The sequence below is a fragment of the Mustela lutreola genome, chromosome 15 (genome assembly GCF_030435805.1).
Source record: "Mustela lutreola isolate mMusLut2 chromosome 15, mMusLut2.pri, whole genome shotgun sequence".
Lineage (NCBI taxonomy): Eukaryota > Metazoa > Chordata > Mammalia > Carnivora > Mustelidae > Mustela > Mustela lutreola.
Window position 1 is genome coordinate 30,093,714 of NC_081304.1, and position 12,933 is coordinate 30,106,646.

The 12,933-nt window shown below is 38.5% G+C and overlaps 1 long non-coding RNA gene across 1 annotated transcript in view; it reads left to right on the plus strand.

The window, feature by feature from the left end:
* Positions 1–10,736: 10,736 nt before the first annotated feature.
* Positions 10,737–12,933, plus strand: part of LOC131816077 (uncharacterized) — a 129,661-nt gene continuing 127,464 nt past the window's right edge. The window contains exon 1 of the long non-coding RNA XR_009347940.1: positions 10,737–10,976. This is a non-coding gene — a long non-coding RNA (uncharacterized LOC131816077). The remainder of the gene's footprint in view (positions 10,977–12,933) is intronic.

A 12,933-nucleotide genomic window follows, 5' to 3' on the forward strand; every position in this document is an offset into this window, starting at 1 on the left:
GACTCGTTTTCAATGATTGGTTGTTTAAACCCACTTAATGGGTTTAAATTACTAAGTTTAGACATAATTTAGATATTCACATGGAACTTTCAGACCTCAGAGTATACTTTTTTTGGCACTCAGATGTATCTGCTGTTGCCAATTTATGTGCTGTATATTATTGGTGTTCCTATGCTCTCTCTTTTGTTTTTTTTAAAGATTTTATTTATTTATTTGCCAGAGACAGAGGGAGAGAGAGCGAGCGAGCACAGGCAGACAAAGAGGCAGGCAGAGGCAGAGGGAGAAGCAGGCTCCCTGCCGAGCAAGGAGCCCGATGTGGGACTCGATCCCAGGACCCTGGGATCATGACCTGAGCCGAAGGCAGCTGCTTAACCAACTGAGCCACCCAGGTGTCCCATATGCTCTCTCTTTTTATTTTCCCTCTTCTAACCTTCTTGGCTGAAATCTTACCTGTGCATGGTTTCCTACATCATCATGATACCATACAAATAAAATGTTATATATGGCTATATCTACTTCTATACCTATATCTATGTTTAAGGTAAGAAAAAAGCATCACTGTGTACCTTTTCAAAACTGTTATTTGTTCTATCTTACATTATTCATCAATGGTGAGGAAGTCTGTTACTATAAATACAAACTGAGAAACTATAATTGTAACAGATACTTTCTTTAAAGAATGTGCTTCTTATAGCATGTGCCCTCCTCAGTAGCCATCACCCTGTTACCCCCTTCTGAAACCCCCAGATTGTTTCTCATGGTCCATAATCTCTCATGGTTCATCTCCATCTCTGATTTCTCCCCCTTTGGATTTCCCTCCCTTCCCCTAAGGTCCTCTGTGCTGTTATTTACTTTCAACGTATGAGTGGAACATTATGATAATTGTCTTTCTCTGCTTGACTTACTTCACTTAACATACTTAACTAATGAATCATTGACCACTACATCACAAACTAATTATGTATATATAGTGGCTAACTGAACATAATTTTTAAAAAGATAAATTACAAGAAGAAAAAAAGTTCATGCTTAAAGTTTTGAAACACAGATTCTCAAATCTAACATTATAGTTCGAATCAGAATATTAATGGCTGCCAAACTCAGGCTAGAACTGGGATCTTTCATTTGCCTCATCTTTATTTTCTGTAAATATGAGAAGATTGCACCAAGTAATCACTGATGCTCTGATTAAGGCAACTATTTTCCGATTCTTGGTTTTTTCATCTTATTTAATAATACTCTTCCATGGATTACACAAATATTCCCACTGGACAACAAGATCTATGAGGGTTGTAATTGTGTTTATTTTCTTCCCATTTAATCCTCAGCATGGAGCTTTGCATATATTAGATGAACGAAGTGTAGAGTGAGCATTTATTTTTTTTAAACATTTTTTTAAAGATTTTATTTATTTATTTGACAGACAGAGATCACAAGTAGGCAGAGAGACAGGCAGAGAGAGAGAGAGGAGGAAGCAGGCTCCCTGCGGAGCAGAGAGCCTGATGCAGGGCTAGATCCCAGGACCCTGGGATTATGACCTGAGCTAAAGGCAGAGGCTTTAACCCACTGAGCCACCCAAGCACCCTAGAGTGCGCATTTATTGAGTCTCATTAATATACTCTGACTATTTGTTTTGCTTCAGTCCACCAACCATACAGATTATTTGATCATGGTATTCTTCCACTTCACAATCTCTGAATAGACTCCTAGTGCCTAATTAGAGAATCAAATCTAAACCCCTTCCTATGGCATTTAAGGACATTCACAATCTGGTTCCATCTACATGGTGATGTAGAAAACCACACACAGATAAGATGTCAGCCAGGAAACATAGGAAGAGAGGAAAAACAGAAAGTATTAGTCCCATTTCCTGACACTCTGCCCCTGTAAAACAGCCCCATGAAACTACTTACTGCTGTTTCACTGCTCCACCCATCAACTTTGAAAGTTCTGGCTGCAAACTAGTGATGTATTTTTATAAATATATGGAGTATGGAGAGCTGAGATTTTCTCAGATATTTTAACTAAGTTCTCCTCTTTTGCTTTCATTGTAAATACTGTGGGTCTTTCCTTTCCCTCCTGTTTATGTGGGCATTTTAATGACTTGAAGCATGTTTTATTCTTGCTATGTGACTACTATTAATTTTTATGAGAAAATTTTCTCATCATCTTATCATTCCATTTATTTATTCCTTTATCCCCTGTCTCACAATTTTCCTTTTGATCTTAAATATTTTAGTTTGTGTAACCCAAACATTCCCTGGAAATGGCAAAATAGTTATTTTCTCTAAACAACTCCCCAAATATATACTATTTGGTTATGTTTATTATGTGCTAATTATTAAGCTTTTTTCCAAAATGTCTTGTAAATTCTCCTGTCCTTTAGTAAATTTTCATAAGCATACTTTTTGGCATTTGTATGCCATTAACAGAATCAATCCTTGAAATCATTAAAAATTGTGTAATTTAATATTTCTATTTTCTGTCCCTTGTTCTTGTTTTTACTTGATCTGTTGCTAAACATACTTCCTTCAGGTCATCATTGATTGTTAGAAAGTTCCTCCTTTTATTTATACTTGGAGATTTTGCTTCTTTGTTTGTTATCTTGTCATTTGTAAGCTAAAAACAGTAAGTGTTGAGTTTTTTAATTCCTTAAAAAGCTTATTATGATTTTAGGGAGATGTAGAGATTTCCAGACAACTAAAATTTTATCTATTATTGTAAAAGTAATTTCTGTACTTCTGTTTAACTAGATAATTCCTAATATTAATAATTTCAGTTTTAGTCGGGTCACTTAGAAAGTACTTATTTTTTGCCTCGCATAGAGCTAGACCCCAGGTAAGAGAGGTACATGGATATGCTCCCTCCCTTCAAGGAGCTCTCCATTTAGCTAGGGAAGAAGACAAAGAGGAGTTGGCATATTAGTCAGGGTTCTCCAGAGAAACAAAAGCAATACCAGGCACATATATAAATAACATATATATTATATATTAGGGAGCTGACAGAAGAAATTATTTGATATGATTTTGAAAGCTTGGCAACCCAAATTTTGCAGGGTAGGCAAGAAGGCTGGAGACCTAGGAGAGAGTTGCAGTCCACGTCCAAAGGCAGTCTACTGGTGGAATCCCCTCTTGCTCTAGGGAAGTCAGTCAGTGTTCTTTTAAGGCTTTCAGCTGATTAGATGAGGCCCACCCACATTATGGAGGGTAATCTGCTTTATTCAAAGTCCATTGATTTAAACGTTAATCTCATCCAAAAAATACCTTCACAGAAGCATGTAGAATAATATTTAGCCAAATGTCTAGGTGCTCTGGCCTGGCCAAGTTGACACATAAAATTAGCTATCACAGAGAATGATACAGCAGTGCATTCAGGGCCATGCCAGCCATGTGAGCAACAAAAGACATGAGTGTGTGGCAGTGAGGAATGGTGATCTCTAATGTTTCTAAATGGGAGAATTCTATGATAATTTCATAAAGGAAGTGACACTTAGAGACTTTTAAAAATAAGTAGGTTATAACCAGTAATAAAAGAATGTTTTACCTAAGTCATCTTCATAGAAATGTGGCTTTGAAGATTCCAGTTTTCATTGCTTTAAATGGCTATATTTCCTTTCTAAGTATCCCACTTTTGGGGGGCTGTAGTGCCTTTCATATTGCTCAGTGCCCTTTTCACTCATCCACATTACTGAAGTGATCAGCCCTCCTCTATGTGTAAGGGATTGCTTATGAGTATAGCATGCCATTGTTACAAAGCTGTTGCTTCCTTCTATATTTATATATTTTCTTTTTTTTTTTTTTTTAAAGATTTTTATTTATTTTATTTGACAGAGAGAGATCACAAGTAGGCAGAGAGGCAGGCAGAGACAGAGGGGGAAGCAGGCTCCCTGCTGAGCAGAGAGCCCGATGCGGGGCTCGATCCCAGGACTCTGAGATCATGACCTGAGCCGAAGGCAGCGGCTTAATCCACTGAGCCACCCAGGCGCCCCTATATTTATATATTTTCTAATAGAATTTACCTGATATTTTCTGAAGTGTGTTCCATGAAATTCTGGGCCTGAAGGTGCTCTGGGGAATAAAAGGCCAAGTATATATGCAAAGAGCTATGTGTGATTCCTTTCTTAGAGATTAACCATGTCCATCTATATTTACTGACATGGTTTAAAGGGAGGTTAAAAAAAACTCTACTCATCGATGGATTTCCTTTTACAAGAAAGAATATTATATTTGTTTATCAAAATACCTTTATAAGCTGCTAGGAGAAGGTGGGGTCTAGGGAATTGGATTAATAAGATACAAAGTCATGAGGGAAACAGTGAAATCATAGTGTATCAGAAATGTACAGGGATTTGTCGGGGAGTGGGGAGGTTAGAAGAGATGAGAAGAAGCAGGAGGAAGAAGGAATGAGATTAACTGGGTGATGGGATAGATACTAGCTATTTCTGTTGTTGCCATGTAACCCCCATTAATCATAGTTTGTTTTATGCACAAAAAACTTGTGTAAGAAGAATGGGATTGATTTCTTCATTTAGGTCCACACCAGACTAGAGCTAGAGGAAATAGCTGTAAGACACAACAGAGAACCAATATTCAGGGAACTTGGGAAGTCAGAGCATGTGGCAATCATGAGAATGTAAGCCCTGGAGTATTTAATAGAAATAAATCATGGGGAAGAATAATAGATTCCCCCTCAAGGCAAAGAAAAGTGGGTCATGACAATGTTTTTCTAGTCTTAAAGTACAGAAGACCCTGCTTGGCATTTGGATTGCATATATATGCATGTTTTCATAGGCAGTTGATAGAAATTCACTAAAATACTATTAATTATCCTTTCTGGGTGATGGACTCTTAAGTGGCCTTTAATTTCTTCTTTACACTTTTACATACTTGAAATTTTTTTCACTAATTTTTTTTAACTAATCATATATTATTTTTTCCCAAGATGTGTTTATTTATTTTAGGGGGTGGGCAGAATGAGAGGGAGAGGGAGAAGCAGATGCCCTGATGAGCACAGAGCCCAAAGGGCCCATCCTATGATCCTAAGATCATGATCTGAACCAAAATCAAGACTTGGATGCTCAACCGACTGAACCACTTAGGTGCCCTTCATGTATTATTTTTATAATCAGGTTTCTTAAAAATTGCATTTTCATTTCCAAAAAAATGCTCAAATTTTGTCATATTCAATCAGGCTTTTGGTAGACATTTGGTAATATTGTGCTCCCCAAGACTGTTTACCCCAAGATTATGAACCCTAGACATGCTTGGAAGGAAGCTAATCGAGGTTTCTCATTACAGCTCTACATGTCTTCTTAGATAAGAGTGCTGGGGCAGGGTGGCTCTTCCTTCATGGAAATAAATCTGAGAGCACAGGTAGCAGATAGAAGGCTATTCTATCTCTACTATCCAGTGGTCTAAGGGAACAATGCCAATTTGGGATCTCACAGCAATCAATATATTGGTTTAGGGTTGAAACATGCTTTAGTTTATTAATGGTCTTCTCTTATTCAAGGGAACGGGATAGCTGGTTCCTCATCTCATTCTAACTTTGAAGGTCCTTATTTCTTGAAAATGTATTCATACTGTCTCAGTTCTATTTTTAACCACACTGTTCCCTAGAAAGATGAACTTTTTCTGTTTGGTCCCTAGGTCCATATCTCAGCTTTAGGTCATGACCATGGGTACACAAAATTAGCATCCATGCTGTCAGTTAGGCTTGGACCAGCAGTGTTTTTCCTTGGCTTTGCTTCTGCTCCTATGGTATCTTTTCTCCTATCTCTTCCTTAAGAGTCAATGCAGCATGGAGATAAAGAACATGTAATTAGGAGCTAAATGGTTGACTTCTGATTTTGGCTTGGCCCTTTAATAACAGCATGATTTTGTGTAAGCTACTTGACCTAAGTCTCTGTGACTCATCTATAATGTGCGAATAAAAATAGTTCCTTCTTCAGAATTGGCTGTGAGGATTAGTTAGATCATGCATGAAAAATCCTTCATAGACTCTTCATTACATCATGGGTGCTCAATAAACATAAGCTGTTATTTTTAAAAAAAATTATCTCAATTTCTATTTTTCTTCTACCTTCCATGATGTTCTTATAGGGCGAACAACAGAGCCTACTGAGTCTCCACCCATTTCTACACCTTCACTTTTCAGAAGGATGCAGTTAAAAAAAAAAGCATGAACTCTGAAGTTAGACCTGATTTTAGGACTGGGGGTACACAGCAGAGTGTGTGACTCTAGTCGCTTATGGTACTTAATATCCCAAAGGACCACTTCTCTTATTTACAGAGATAACAAAACCAACTTAAAGAGCCTCTGATGCCAATTATCAGATGCTCTGCCTGACGTAAATAATTAATGAAAGTAAGCATCACACTCTTTCCTTGTATCTGAATTTCTTTAAGATTTCACTCTCTAAGTCACCCATACTCCCATGTGGGATCAAAAACTATCCCCTTCCCCTATCTCTCTAGAAAAGCCGTATCTTTATCTTATCTGAGGATAGATCAGTAGGGACTTTAAAACCTGGATTTGATTCCCATTTTCCCTAAATTTATGCTAGATGACTGGGAAAATTCTGAAGTTTCTGAATTCTATTTTCCCTCTTCTTTAAAATAGAGATAATGATACCTACTTCAAAAGGTTGTTGTGGGGACCCAATTAAACTTACTAGTGTATTTTGAGCACCAAATTATGCACCAGCCCTCATGTTAGGAATTGGGATTTTAATAGTGAGCTAGCTGGGTTATGCGTCCGTATGGTGCTTAGCACAGTGGCTGGCATACAGGAGGCTTCAACACATGTCTACCAACAGCGTTATGGTCATCATTATTTTATCTGTGCTGTGCTACGTAAAATCAATTCCATTTTAAATCCTCTGGTCTCAATCAAAATAAAAGAATACTTCAATCTTAGAAATTCTGGGGTGATACATCTTCTCTGAGTGGTATTCATAATCCTCATAAGCATCATGTTATAATAAAAGGCATAAATAAGGCAAAAAAATTATTCGAGTAATTTTAACATACACCTGAGGTTACAAATCATTCATGCCGAGATGACTGCTGTGTAGTTCATACCTGAACAAAGGGAAAGAGTAATCTGGATAGTCCTAAAGAGCAAAGAATATTTTCAAAGTCAAGTGACTGAATCATAGAGTGGATGAATTGAGGCATATTCATACAATGGCATATTCATACTGCACAGTGAAAAATAAAAAGCTACATTTTGTTAAGTGTAAGTAGGAATCTCACAAACATGATGATGAGAAAGGGAAGTCAGACATAAAAGAATACATACTATATAAGCCAGTGTATGGGATAAGCAAGACAGATAAAACTTGTCCATGGTGACAGAAGTCAGCTTATCTTTAGGAGGTAGATATTGACAAGGAGGAGCATGAAGGAAACTTCTAGGTGAGACATATGTCCTATATCTTGTTCTAAGTGAGGATTATACTCTCTTTCCCTCAGCAGCTTGATACATTTTAATATATGTTTATTAAAGATGTGTATACATTATTAAATGTAATATTACATTTAATACACAACATTTAATGTTAATTGGAATATGTAACAATACATGTTACAATTAGTGCTATATCAGTACTAAGTAAAAATTTTTGATATACTTGTATATATCAAATATATATATATATATAGATATACTTGTATATCTATCTATGTATACATTTTCTCTTTCTTTTCTCTCGCTTAGTTACCTTTCAGATCATGCACTGTTGAGGCTGGTATTAAAATGAGTTAGTTTGTTTTTTTCCAGTTGCATCCTTGGTTCTTCTCTTCTTTCCTCAAGTTTCTCGGCAGTACTTATAGGGGAGGAAGTTGATCAGTAGGAGGTGGGGTAAAGTCATGAAGCAAATATAAAAGTAGTATTGGATTTAGAGTGTGCTGTCAGTAATTCTTAATAATTCATGAGTCATCTGTATGTGGGTAATTGCTTGTTATATGAGGCTATTATTTTTCTCCCTGGTGTTGGCAATGGAGCACTGAGGTGCCTCGGCTTGGCCCAGATTTAAATAGGATAATGGTAATTACAAGTAGGTCCTGGTTCTCCAAGTTATTGTTTTTTTTTTTTTTTAAAGATTTTATTTATTTATTTTACAGAGAGAAATCACAAGTAGATGGAGAGGCAGGCAGAGAGGGAGAGAGAGAGGGAAGCAGGCTCCCTGCTGAGCAGAGAGCCCGATGTGGGGCTCGATCCCAGGACCCTGAGATCATGACCTGAGCCAAAGGCAGCGGCTTAACCCACTGAGCCACCCAGGCGCCCCTCCAAGTTATTGTTTTGAGTGGATGATAATGGCCCTGGAAGTGTTGAGTATGCTATGGAGGTAAGAAGGGAAGGGGGAATTCCAGTCCTTGAGCACTTTCTTCCATACAGATTTGGGCCTTTGCCAACAATCTGTAGGTTTGACTGACACCTGAGGGAGTAAGGGACGATGCTGGCCCAGTTTCCTGTCTCCTTCTGACTTTGGGGACGGACCCCGATGGTGCCTGTGCAGAGTGCAGCTTGTTCCCTGAGGTTTGGAAGACAAGAAAGTCAATAGTCAAAACACCATGTTACAAGTGGTCACGTGGTCTGAGAGTTCATTTCCCAGCTGGGCCCACAGCCATGGAGCGGGGGAACGGGAAGTGGCAGCAAGGTCTAGAATTCAGAGGGAGGAAGCGACACAGAGAAGCCATCGAAGTAAATAGAATTATTTTTTGTAAGAGTGGGATGAGAGAGAGAGGGATTGGGCTATAGATGAGAAAATAGGAAATGAGTCGAGGGTAGGTGCGAAAGACAGAAACCAGCTACTAAAGAATAGTCACTTGACAACCTCCAAATCATAATTAAGAGAAACTTCCTGGCCTCACATTTTCCACATAAACACTCGGGCGCTGGGCAAAGTTAATGGGTCCCTGACTCCGGCACCAGAGAGCAGCCTCTGTCCAAACCCAGCAGCAATTGACGTCACAGACGGAGTGTCTCAGAGGAATGTGCTCCGTTCCCCTCATTTATATGTTTGACCCTAACCTTTCCCAGATGTGCAAACTGTTCTTCCTTCCAAACAGGGAGTTTCAACACTGGGCATTGTGTGCTCTCTCAGTCCTGTCCTGCGGCAAAAACAAAAGTCCCAGTTCCTGAGCTTTAGAACTGGATTGGTGTGCCGGGGTTTCTCTAGGCTGCTGAGTGTCCCCGCTGAAGGCTTGTATAATGGCGTTTCTGTCTTGCCCATGCTTGTGTTCTTGCCCCTCAAGGGTTTTTCAGCATCTGGCTGGCCGCTTCTCTTTGTTTGGCGGCAGGGGTGGAGTGTGACAAGGCAAGCCAGGTCCTTTATGGTGCGCCTCCAGCCCGCTCCTCCTCTCCTCCTGCCCTTACTCCCTGCCTTCCTGGCTCCAGGCACGTTCAATACTTGCAGTTGTACTAACACTTTTTGGTGACTCATGGCCCTGCAGCTTTGTCTACCCTGTTCAGGCTGTTGGGATGTCCTCTCCCCTTTTCCCTTTCTGACCAGGTGGTACTAAAGGCAGTGCAAGCTTCCCCTACTCCAGAAGCCTTTTCCGATTCCCTTCCTGTTCCCTCCCAGTTTGGATTGGCTTCTCTCTCCATAGCTCTGCAGCTCTGCTTTATATGGACTCCTAACCTTTATGCTTCATGACACTGATGTGTTTAATTTCCTCTCTGCTTTATGTTTGAGTTGGTTGTTCATGTATCTGTTTCTCCAACTAGATAGTAAGCCCTTTAAGAATGGGAACCATAGCTTGCCCATCTTTGAACGTCCCACGTAGTACTTTAGCTTGATATGTAACAGGTATTCAGTAAATGTTTGTTGAGTGAATTAATGAATATGCCAGAGGAAATGAGGAAAATGATAGTGGAACAGAAGTCAGGTGTCTTGATAAACTTGGAAGAGTTAGTATTGGCAAAATAGCAAGGCCTTGTTACCATTGATGAAGAAGAGTATAGGAAAATAAACATGAAATTTACACAATAGGAACAATTACGTTGCTTATAGGTCCTTAACCCTGTCACTTCCCTAAGTGCTTCATCAGTAGTATCTCATTTTCTTCTTACCACATCCCTTTCCCAAATGGCACGGGGATTCTACAATTGCTGTTTGTATTATTTCACGTTTCTAGACAACATGATTCTGTAGCCTGCAGTAGAGACATGTTTCAAGACCTCTCAACCCTTTGGAAAGCTCTGAAAACACTTGCTGCAAAGCAATGTGCAATCTCTTACAAAGGAGCTGGACAAAAGCTTGTGACTTCAAAACTCCTGTGGTGCTTATTACATGGAAAACCAAACTTCTCCCCTCTGCCCACCTTTCCTCAAACCTAAAATCCCTGATGTGAGGCCAGATCCATGAAAAAGTAACAGGGACCACCAGCTGGGCCTAATTAGTATGCTTTTTCCCTAGAAAATAATAGTCTGTAATTAGGAAAGAGGTACTTATATCTTGAAAAATCTGTACTCCACACTGGGTTTCCATTTGTGAGAAAGGGCACTGGAAATTGTAGAAAAATCCTAAAGAAGGGAGAAATGAAAAGAAGGCCGAGGAAGCATTTATGACAAACTTGCCTTCTTAAGGTTGACTTGGGCCCATCTGCCTATTGCATATCCTCTTTCTCCTCCTCAAGGACCTTGACCCCCGATGCACAGAGCTCAAAGAAAGCAAGAGAAACACCAGGCTGTCACTTTAAACAGTCAGGAGGCTACAATCTCTTTCCTGGTGCTATGCAATCAGAGGATGATTTCAGGACTTACAGCAGCTGGAGGGCTAGACGACACCAAGTATCTGTCTGATATCATTTTAATAACGGGAGCTGGGAAAAAAGCCTTCTTGTCTAACTATCCTCTGGGAGAGGAACTAGAAGTGGTGATGTCTTCCTATGATACAGAAATCTTAATGGCTTCTCACTGGGAAAGGGAATTTCCACAAGGAGTTTTCAGTTTGGTGCCTCTGTCTCTGGGTAAGTAGATGTTCACTTTTAGCAGAATTAAGGTCTAAGTGGATTAGGCCCTTCAGTGTTGTTCAGGATTCATAATTATGTAAAATAATCAGTAAATTCTATAATATAATTATGCATTAAATTACATTTATGTAATTATATATAATATGCATAAATATAGATTATAGGAGATAATTTATAAATTATGTAAATAATATAAAAACCAAGTCTTAAATACTTCGTTGTTCCCATTTTTCTATGCAGCCTCCTTAAGAACTGCTTTCACTGGAAGTAGGATAAAGTGGGTTTTCAGAGTTATAAGCATTTTTCCCAAGGAAGCTGTGATTGTGAGAAGCTGGGAGCACTCTTGAAGATTAATATTTTGAATCAGAAGCAAAAGATGGGTTTTTTTCCGGAGTTATGGGAGATAGGGATGATATGATTATATTCTTTTAATTTCAAATTTGGTGTTTTCTTTAAATTTACTATGCATGCTAGGCACAGAACTTAGACTTATGAACATTTTGAAATCATGGAGCAAACCCTGTATTCACCTAAACTTTAATTAACTGATATTTCTAGGGAGATAAAGAGAATGATGGGAAAAAAGTAAAAAAAAAATCCCAGCCAAATCAGAAAGAAGAACAAGAGAAGGAGGAGCAGAAAAAGAAAGAAACACACACAACACCCCCAAAAGGAGGAAGAAAACCCAGGAAAGGGGAGCTGTCCTAGTATTGCCTTCGTCAGCCAATTATTGCTAGGTTAATTTAACTAGTATAAAGGAGAGTGAGGTCAATACATTATGGTTCTAATTAGAGATTTAACTCTCAATATCTCAGTGTTTGCAAAAAACATTCCACTCCAGTGACTACAAGGTGGGAAAGAATAATAATACCTATTAGTGCTGCTTTAGGGGTTATGGTCCTCTGAATTACTGTCTCTAACAAATGCTTACAACGAACCTACTATGTGCAAAGTGCAGGCAAGACATTTGTAGGTATAAAGGTAAATAGGTCACTTAATCTTTCATCAGAATGGCCCCAAGTTCTCTGAAGGAATATGAACCAAAGAGAGAAGGGAGACCAGTAAAACTGTTGTCTTGGATGAGTCCCTCTTGCCTCAAGATTCCAAACTGCTACACAGCTAGCATTATGAATCATTTTTATATCCTTTCCTCCCGTGTGGCTTCCCCCATCCCTGTCTCTCTTCCTCCTGTCTTTTATTCCTTCCTAGCTTCCCTTTCTTCTTTCTGTCTCCCCTGGACTCCTCTTCTCCATCTCCCTCTGTCTCTTGCATACTTGCCATTATCTGATGAAGGAAGTTTGCTAAGAGTTAAAAAAAATATATAAATATTTTTAAACTACTAAAATATTGTTAAATTTTGTGACTTTTTTTTTCCATCCATAAAAGTCATTGTATTGTTTTATCTTTCTTTATTCTGTTAATTTGGGGAATCACACTGGTTGACTTTCAAATGAACTAAGCATGCACACAGGGAATAAACACAACCTGGATGTTCTTTTTATGTAATTTCCGGATTTGGCTTCTAATACACTGTTTTGGTTCTTTGCATCTGTGTTCATGAGTAAGACACTGGCCCATAAGCTTTCTTTTTTTATAAGGCCTTGTGCATTTAACCTCATATCAAGATTAAAATGGCTTCAAATATTGAGTTTACAATTGTTCCTTTTTTTTTTTTTTTTAAATTCACTGAAAGACTTAGGCTAAAATTGGTTTTATTTCTTCCTTAAATGTTTGGAAGAATTTTTTGGTGAAATTACCTGGGCCTAAAGTTTCTTTTTATCCATTTAATTAGGATTCAACTTCTTCTTTTTCTTCTTCTTCTTCTTCTTCTTTTTTTTTTTTTTTTTTTTTTTAACATATAATGTATTATTTGCCCCCAGGGATACAGGTCTGCGAATCATCAGGTCTAGACACTTCACAGCACTCACCATATCACATACCCTCCTCAATGTCC